Source organism: Thermobia domestica, unplaced genomic scaffold, assembly GCF_964235325.1.
Source record: "Thermobia domestica unplaced genomic scaffold, izTheDome1.hap1.1 HAP1_SCAFFOLD_1137, whole genome shotgun sequence".
NCBI lineage: Eukaryota > Metazoa > Arthropoda > Insecta > Zygentoma > Lepismatidae > Thermobia > Thermobia domestica.
The window spans coordinates 46,818-56,618 of NW_027656847.1; the positions used below are offsets into that span (position 1 = coordinate 46,818).

The following is a 9,801-nucleotide window of genomic DNA, read 5'->3' on the forward strand; positions in this document are numbered from 1 at the left end:
GCGGGCCTGAGCACCAGCCGCATGCCGTTTCTCTGCCTATAATGTCTCGTGTGTCAAGTTCTCGGGGATCTTCCATGAATCAAGTCAGTTTTGTTACTACTTCAAGCGTGCACCCGAGTGCATCAAATGAAAAGCAAGGCAGTTGGCGCGAATTGAAACACGTACTGTAATTTAAATGAAGTCGATAAATCGGCGGACACATCTAATTTTGCTGAACGAGTGAGTCATCATGCCACCAAAAACTAGCGGAAAGGCTGCAAAGAAGGCTGGTAAAGCCCAAAAGAATATCTCCAAGGGAGATAAGAAGAAGAAGAGGAGGAGGAAGGAGAGCTATGCCATTTACATCTACAAAGTTTTGAAGCAAGTGCATCCTGACACTGGCATATCTAGCAAAGCTATGAGTATCATGAACAGCTTTGTTAATGACATCTTCGAGCGTATTGCTGCTGAAGCTTCTCGTTTGGCCCATTACAATAAGCGGTCAACTATCACCAGCCGGGAAATCCAAACAGCTGTGCGCCTTCTTTTGCCTGGTGAACTTGCCAAGCACGCTGTAAGTGAGGGTACGAAGGCTGTTACCAAGTACACAAGCTCTAAGTAAAAATCTTCTTCAAGATTTTTCATTTCAAACGGTCCTTGTCAGGACCAACACATTATTCGAAAGAGTTAAATCACGAAATTTGCTTCATTCTGTTATGTAGAAACACCTTGAAATCCAATTTCTATATGCTGTTAGTAAAAAAGTAAAGCACATAGCGGAGATGTGTCGTGCTTGTATACGAAAGGCATTTACTCGCCGGAGATCTACACTTAGTCATAATAATTTACTTTTAAAAAGTGGTAATACATTCCGTGTTAAGTATAGTAGTAGGTGCACACGGATCGGAAATCAGGTTATTTTAATGTGCCGTGCAAATAAACAGGCTGTTAGTGTAAGAAATAGTGGGTATAACGCTTAGAATATCGATTAATCGCTATGAAATAATGTTGATAAATTATCTCTTGAAAGTACTATAAAATTAATGTTTCTAGTATTTTCGTACTTGAAGGATAATGAAATTTGAAAAAGAGATGCCAACAGCACCTGGTGTTCCCAGGCGGTCACCCATCCAAGTACTGACCAGGCCCGATGCTGCTTGACTTCGGTGATCGGACGAGAACCGGTATATTCAGCATGGTATGGCCGTTGGCAACTACCTTTTCTTCAATGTCCTGTTAAGGAAGTATGTTTTAAGTAAGAATTGACATTATTAACTATAAAGGCAAGCATATTAACGTCGTTAACATTACTTGGAATATACTAATATTCGAATAAATATTTGAATGTTCGAATGATGAGTGATTCGGATGTTCATAGTGCCACTATGTCCTATCGAGTTTACTATCACGAACCACGTATGAAATTGTATATAAATAAATAAAAATAAATCCTTTATTAAGTATTGATTACAGGAAAAAGGCAAACTTACATTCTTTAATGTACACAATGAAATGTATGAAAGATATTTTTAAGATATGTTTCACTTACCCTTTATAACGCAAGGTAGTTTTCAGTGTAGCATCCTCTTCAGCTGCGAGATAACGTAAGGCAGATGATCATTCAGTCGTGAAGCACTAAAATGTAATATACATTTTAACTATTATCGATAAGAATTATTTACTGCAGGGATGCAAATAAAGTGAGGCAAATTAGTAAATAAAAACCGATACTGTAACTGATAATGTAATTACGTATCTGTATTAGTTGTATATACAGTAATCGCACGATTATCCGCGGAGTTGGATGTTGGCATAATCGCGCATAATCAGCAGTATGAGCAGAAAAGGGAAATGAAATGAAATCTTTAGATTTACGTCGCATACTTATACCGGTTACGCTAAAGGAGACGGTGATGATGAGTACTGAATGAAGAAAGTGGGAGGAAACGGGAGAAACCCGAGAAAACCCATGAGCACGGTCTTTATGCACGACAAAGTTCACACGGCACGAGCTGGGATTGAACCAGGGACCCCAAGCACCGGAGGCCAAAAAAGGGACAAAAAGTCTTTCGTGCAACTTTCGTTTTCGGTAAAAAGTTTACACATAATTTAGAAAGAGTAGTTTTCTGGTCTTTTTATTTCACAAGTTGGTTCATGTCTATATTTTTTACATGCATAAAAAATTTTTCAACTCCCTTGCTTAGTTCCTGTTAAAGACCTCTACCTCTGATTGTATTTTTTGCACATATTCTTATTGTTTTCAGACAACATTTCTAAGAGCGTAATTTATCGTCAGCAAGAAAAGAAAAGGAAAGCCTCGGATAGTGGAATGTGTACTGTATATATATATATATATATATATATATATATATATATATATATATATATATATATATATATATATATATACGTATTAGTATATAGTTTTATTTTATACGTCTCCTATTATTACACAATGTGCAGATATTGTGAAAGCGCAAGTAAATATGTATAACTCCCCGTTCTGCACTTAATAACTTGAAAGAAGTTCGGGGAAGGTAGTGTAACAGAAAGTGCAAACAGAAATGAGGGTTTACAGGCATTTAATATTATTCCGTAGTAGTATGATTTTTTGTAAAATATATATATATATATATATATATATATATATATATATATATATATATATATATATATATATATATATATATATATATATAAACATACATATTCAATGATATAGTAAGAGGTTAGCAGCACTGATAGAACTGCAGAAAGTACAAAACCGTTAATAAGAAAGAGAGAGAGATGGTGGCCGCTTTTGTGCTTTTCATTGGCTAATTCCGAATTGCGCGCGAATACGTACGAGATTTCTTTCTTTTTCCTCTTCGCAGCCCAGATGTTGCCAATTAGAAGTTTTTAGTACTACATTTGTATGAAAATGTTGCCTTTAAGAAATGTGGTTTGCATACGGAGAAAAGAGCAAAATGAATATTTATCTTAGTGGGCATGAAAAAAGACGAAACATTTTGCAAGATGGACACACGAACTTCCTTAATGCAGGCGTTCAGTACATTATTGTAAAGAAAAAAACACTAAAAAGAATTACTTCAATATCCCTAGCAACATTCAACAATTCATAGAGAAAAATCTTTATTTTGAGAACAATGGAAAACTATGTAATTGTAGATAACTACTAAATTTAATGATTAAGGAAAACGTTTAGGCCCGGCCCTTCAGAAAGAAAGTGCACAGAATTTTCTCTCATGGAAGCAATTGCAAAATCAACATTTTGTTTGCAGTTATAATTAGAGGATCTATATACAGGGTGTTCGAAAAAGAATGTATCCTCTTGAAAGAAAATATTCTCTGGGCCCCTAATCCTTTATATACCGAAAGGAAGTTTGTATAGCATTTTTTCTTACCTTCGTTAGAAGAATTGAAAGTGACTACTATCGTGACACGGGAGATATTTGATCGATAGTCGAATTACTCCCATGCTCGAATGAACACGTCTCTTGTAAGGAGAGGAAAGGCTTCTGTGATCCGCTATCGCAGCTGTGTCATATCTGCAGAGAATGTTAGGACACAAACGTGATCTTTGAGAGCCTCGTGAAAAGAAGTCGCATAGTATCATGTGTGGAGACATCGGGGCCATCTGAAGAACGCTTCATCATTAGGACCAAGGGCGAGTTACGAAACACTCTGGGATATATTTATTAACATAACTTCTCGTCATTCTGCAAGTGTGGTGGAGCTCCATCCTATTGGAAAAGGAAACCTCGGGAGCCCTCTTCATGTGTAGGTATCGTTCACATCTGAAGCATGTGAAGATAGATTACTGTACTATCGTGTACCTAAAATCATTTTCTACGAATACGAACATGTCTACACTGAAGGCAGTGCAGCTCTTTTTCTCTTTTTTTTTTGGTCATGTATTGTAACGCGGGGCAATGCACACAATAACATGTAATGTTGTGTATCATCATAAAGGGCCAGGGCGATGATTGGATCTTGATGGACGTGGAGAACTGATAGGTGATGTGAGTGGTATTGTGATCTATGGTTGTATGTTTACTGATGAATGCATAAGGAGAGGTGAAGGGGTTGCCTTTTTTTTTATGTCGATCGGCAGGGAAGCGATTGGGAAACTTTTGACTTTGTTTTTCAACCGAATATATTGATTGAATAGGTCGCCGACAATTTTACGGGGCGTCACGTCGTTGCCTTTTTCATGTCGATCGCGAGCGAAGCGAGCGTTTTTTTTTTTTTTTTTTTTTACCGACAATATGTATTGAATCGGTTGCCAACACCTTTAGGGGCGCGTCACGTCCTTCTTTCTGTGCTGATCGCGAGCGAAGCGAGCGCGAAATTTTTGACTTTTTTTTTTTTTTTTTTTACCCACAATATTTATTCAATCGGTCGCCAACACTTTTAGGGGTGCGTCACGTCCTCTTTTCTCTGCTGATCGCGAGCGAAGCGAGCGCGAAATTTTGACCTTTTTTTCTCTTTTTAATTCTTTTTTTTTTCTTTAAGAAAAAATATTGATTTCATAGGTCGCCAACATTTTTACGGGATGGAACATCGTTTATTTGTTTTTCCAACCGTCTTTCTGTCTTGAGCCCCCGCCAAGTTAACTTTATGGTGGACAAAAACTATGTGCGGTGGGTTACCGCGGGGTTCTCCCGTTTCCTCCCACTTTCTTCATTCCACCACCATTTCAATCATTTCTCATAATCAGCGCCTCTTTTAGCCTAAGCGGCATAACGTGGGACGTAAAACAAAGATTTCCTTTAGTTGCTTTCTGTCTTGATTACGAGCGCGAAATTTTTTACTTTTTTTTTCTTTCTTTTGATATTATTCATTTAATAGGACGGCAACACCTTTACGGGCCGCCGCGTCGTCGTTTACACTTCTTCAGCCCATATTCTTTCTGCTTGTTCGTTTTCCGGCATCTTGTTATCACCGCCCGCGGGAATGCCTATGTCTTTCATCGCTTTTTGAAGCAAATCTTTAATAAATATGCACTCTCACATTTCTACTAATATGCATACCAGTGGATAGACTGTAACTAGGAAAGCAGAAGCCTGCATATCATATTATTTAACAGTTGAAAGTGAACTGCCATTTTAAGTTTGATTTTGATCAGATGAGTGCAGTTCAACTCGTCGACAATTGTGAAGATTCTCGAGGTTAGGGACCATCCATTTTGTGCTTTGTAATGAAAATGGCTGCAGCCAAACTTCTCTGATCTGAATGAAACTTGGCATGATGATACATCTTGACCTGCTCTACAAGTTTATTTAGTATTTTCCGTTGCGCAGGCTTTTGCTTCTCCAGGTTCTCCCATGGAACTGAGAAACGTATTCAGTCGAACTTCTGCGGTAAGTCAGTATATCATCCTGAGAAGTTTGATCGAGATAGCAGAGGTTCGACTATTCGTTTTTCAATTCCATGTGATATTACAACACGGTGAACTAAATTTATATAGAAACACTTTGATTTTGTTTTGTTTTTTGCTAGCATTAAACTGAGAAAATGTTATTGAATAGACAGAGAACACCACTCAAAGAAAAGTACATCATAAGAATATATATATGGTTGCTGTGGTTCTCGGTTTAATTTGCTAGTTAAGAAACTTGCTCTAAATAAGTACATCTTACAGGTGAAAAACTAAGCCAGGCGATAGAATTAAATATAAAGTTATACACTTTTATTTTACGTTTACTAGTGTTGGGTTACTACTGTAAAATAAGTCAGTATATATGAAAGATAACTGTATTAGGTACTATTTTCCACCGGCGGTGTATTCTTGCATAGTGTACTTAATGTTTACAAGCGGGGCGCTACTAGTATGGATGCATGACAAGTGCTATTGAAACTCGAAAACTAACTGGTTTCCACTACCCTTGCTTATACGTATACCCGCGTCGCCTTCGCTCCTGTTCACTTTGGACGCACATTCTTGCTATCGCTCAGGCCCCCAGCTTTCTCCTGTTTTGGCTCCCTTAAATAGTATTCGTGCTTTTTATTGGCCACCTGGCAAAGCACTTGTAATGATTTTACACCAGTAACTCTAAAATACATGTGTATTACTTTATTTAATTCTGTCGTCTGCAGAATTTTTTTTTTTTTCGTACAAATATGCCTTTTCATGCAGAACACTGAATTTTGCCTGTAAATTTTTGAGAATATGCTGTGACGAAACTTGAGCACCGTTCTTCTTTTCTTTCTTATCACGAGTCTTCTTTAGCCTAATGAGCACAATCATCACACGATAACGACTATTCTTTTCATTTAACTTGTAAACAAGTTGAACTAATAATAATAATTGATGTACAAAGGAGAAGTGTCCTACATATTTGAGGTAAAAAATAAAATAAATATACTTCTACTTCATCCGTGTTTACAAAGTTAAATGTTATCGATTTACAAAAAATGGTCACCTATCCACACACTGACCAGGCTCGACACTGCTTGACCATACATATTAAAACATCGGTCCCACTGAATACACAAGTAGTAAGCACATTCACATAAAAATAATTAGGATTACAGTATATAAAATGTGTTAATTAAAATAGCAAATGCCTTACCTTATCACAGGCGATCCAAAGCCACTGCACATCATCTGCTACGCACACTATATTCCTCCAATATTTCACTCACTTCCTATATCACGCAACAGAAAATATTAATAAAATTCACTTAGCAACATTTTCATTTTTAATCAACAATACGTATAACAATTAAGAATAAAATTAATTGTGAGCACATTGTTATAATTAGAATACTGTTTTTATTCGTTTACAAATATGGGATTAATATAGAGCTGGCAGCAACAATATATACAACTCATCCTGTATGTATCGTAAATCCTAACTTGAGAAGACATCTCTGACGCAAACAATGAGACAAGAAATCAAATACTATATCCGACACATTTGGGGTTTATTGAACTTCAATGTTGGAAGATACCACCTTGTCGGTAGTACAAATGTAATATCCTTACAACACGCGGAACTTTTGCCAGGCATATCTAGGAATTTGGGAAGATTAATTGATATCCTTAATGTGCAATGTATGATTATGACGCATTGTTATGTACACGCAGACGGAACCAGGACAATCTATAGATGACATTTGCACTGTGTTTGGACAATTTGTTCGCAGAAAGTAACCGTTTTTGTCTATGAATACTTGAGAACATGGAAGGTATGAGATATACATTTTATGCGCAAATATTATAATACAAATCATTGTTAGTTTGGTGGATGCGTGAAAGAAAGAAAAGGAGTAGATTTTTGCAGACGTCCGGATATAAAGCGAGAACTGAGAATACGCATCTATAACATCTATTTTCTTTGTGTTAATGATATCGATGAACTAAACGGGGAAACTAAAATACAACTGTTTGCAGTATAATTCGAAGTATAGTCAAGTGCAGAGGCGTACTCACGGGGTGTCCACCGGGTGCGGACTCCTCGCAAAAGTTCCTAAGTGAACATACATTTGCAGACTTTCTCATTAAATGTAGGTAGTTATTAACAGGGAAAATATTGATGTATCATCAATATAAATCTGATCTTACACTTCATCTGTACTCTGTCTGTATCATGTTTTTGTGAAAAAGTAAGTGGAATATTTATCGTGTTTTCGAATGCAGAATAATAGTATATAGACATAGTGGCTTGTAGTATTGGAACCTTGCCCCCCGAAGCTTGGATCCCTTAGAAGAAAAAAAAAATGCATGCGCGCCTGGTGAAATGGTTAACGAATTCAGTTCACTCGATGAATCGACAGATAGTAATACACATTTCGACAGATCGACAGCATTCGACAGATACAGACATATGAAAGTAGCACAAGAATTAGGCGAAAGTCCGTGCGTTTCCTCAATTCACGTAGGAAACAACAGAAAATATCAACTACCATAAAATAATCCGTATATATATTTAATTTATTTGGAATAAAATAAATATAGAAACAACCTGTTCATACATAACTACGGTAAGTGCGTTAATTGCTAACGTAAGAACAAATATGAAACAAGGCACAAAATAAAAAAGAAAAATAAAGTTAAAGGGAATAAATATTTAGGCTTGATTGTCATTCGTATTAAGAAGCTGGGTAATAAAATGTTAAAATCTACAGAAAATTATGAAATTAAATCAGGATTTGAAATAAAAGTCTATACATTGGAAGTAGGCCAGGGAGTTTGCAAGGCAGATGTGTGCGACACGCGTTACTTTATAGATTCCCTTCATTGAACTATAGTAAGCAGTACGAAGATGGTACTTTGCGTATAATCACAGGAAGGATTGAAGTTAATTACCATGGTAATATAATTATTTATTGATAAGTATTTCCATGTTAAATTATGAAAATTATAAGCACAAGGAGGGTGAAAAAGTAGTGTGACCGACTTAGCAATGACTGAAACATAAAATAGAAAAGCGAATAAAAACAAATGCCTTTTGAGTTATGTGGAATAAAGTTTCTTCTAGCCAGTAAGGAAGAATAGGATCTGGTGCATTCATTGAATACCTGAAAAAAATCGTTTATCAAAATAGAAGGAAACACACTTATCGTTGTGGCAACTACGAACTTCTGTTTACCTCAGCCCGCCTCAGCAAGTGCTTTCTATCCGGTCCGCGCTCCGTAACCAAACTCAACGCTGCCTGCCAGCGAAAATTTCATTCTTCAGTATCGTTGAGTTTATTGCAGAAAGCAATGGCAGATACGGCATCAGCACCTGCAGCCCCGGCACAGGCTTCTCCTAAGAAGTCTGCAAAGCCTAAGAAACCAAAAACAACACCTTCTCATCCAAGAACATCAGAAATGGTGAACAACGCCATCAAGAATTTGAAGGAAAGGGGAGGAAGTTCACTGCAAGCTATTAAGAAATACATCTCTCAGAACTACAAAGTGGATGCCGAGAAGCTTGCTCCATTTATCAAGAAATACTTGAGAAGTGCAGTTGCTTCTGGGTCTTTGGTTCAGACCAAGGGAAAAGGTGCATCTGGATCGTTTAAGCTTAGTGCTTCATCGCTGAAGGAGAAGCCTGAAGGTGGATCTTCAACCAAGGCGAAACGATCAGCATCAAAGGAGAAGAAGCCTGCGAAAAAGCCAGCAGCTAAACGTCCCAAGAAGACTGGTGAAAAGAAAAAGGCTGCTGCTCCCAAACCTAAGAAATCACCATCTAAAGTGAAGAAGGCAAAAACTCCCAAGAAGCCAAAGGCCCCGAAGCCAAAGAAGGCTACAGCAAAACCGAAAAGTGCTAAGAAGGCTGCACCAAAGAAGAAGTAAATGTGTCAGTAAATCATCTGACATTTTAAAACGGCTCTTTTTAGAGCCATCAAATACTTTGAGAAGAGTAAAATTGTGCTTTTCCTATCATTATCACATGTTCATTCATAGCAATGTATAGTATACACGCAAGGGACTTTGAGTTTTCTTTTTAACCGAAGCACTTCTTGATGTAAGTGCTTTATAACAGAGGGGAATTGAGGGTGGGGAAAGAAAGCTTTCACGGGTGTCAAGAATGGTGTACTCGAAAAAAAATGGGGAACACATTACGTAATGTCAATTTGTGATCACTTACTTTTTCCTTGTTCCTATCTTCAAGTAGCGAAACAGTACAGAAAACGCACTTAATGCATTTGTTAGAAAAACTTTTGCAGGCTGACTGGGTTCGATTCTCGGTGGGAGCTCAAATGTTTCGCATTGCACGTTAATAAGTAGGTCCACGTTTGAAACAGCCTTGCTGCTGAAAGGGACACTAAACTAAAATCAACTCTTTTCAAGGCTGGGGTGAAAGAAATGTTCGAACTTATTACAACT

General features: G+C 37.2%; 1 non-coding gene across 1 annotated transcript; it reads right to left on the bottom strand.

Annotated features, from left to right (window-relative positions):
* Positions 1-1,072: 1,072 nt before the first annotated feature.
* On the bottom strand, positions 1,073-1,191 carry LOC145677639 (5S ribosomal RNA). The gene has a single exon (XR_014129914.1). It is a non-coding gene; the product is annotated as a 5S ribosomal RNA (ribosomal RNA).
* Positions 1,192-9,801: the final 8,610 nt, after the last annotated feature.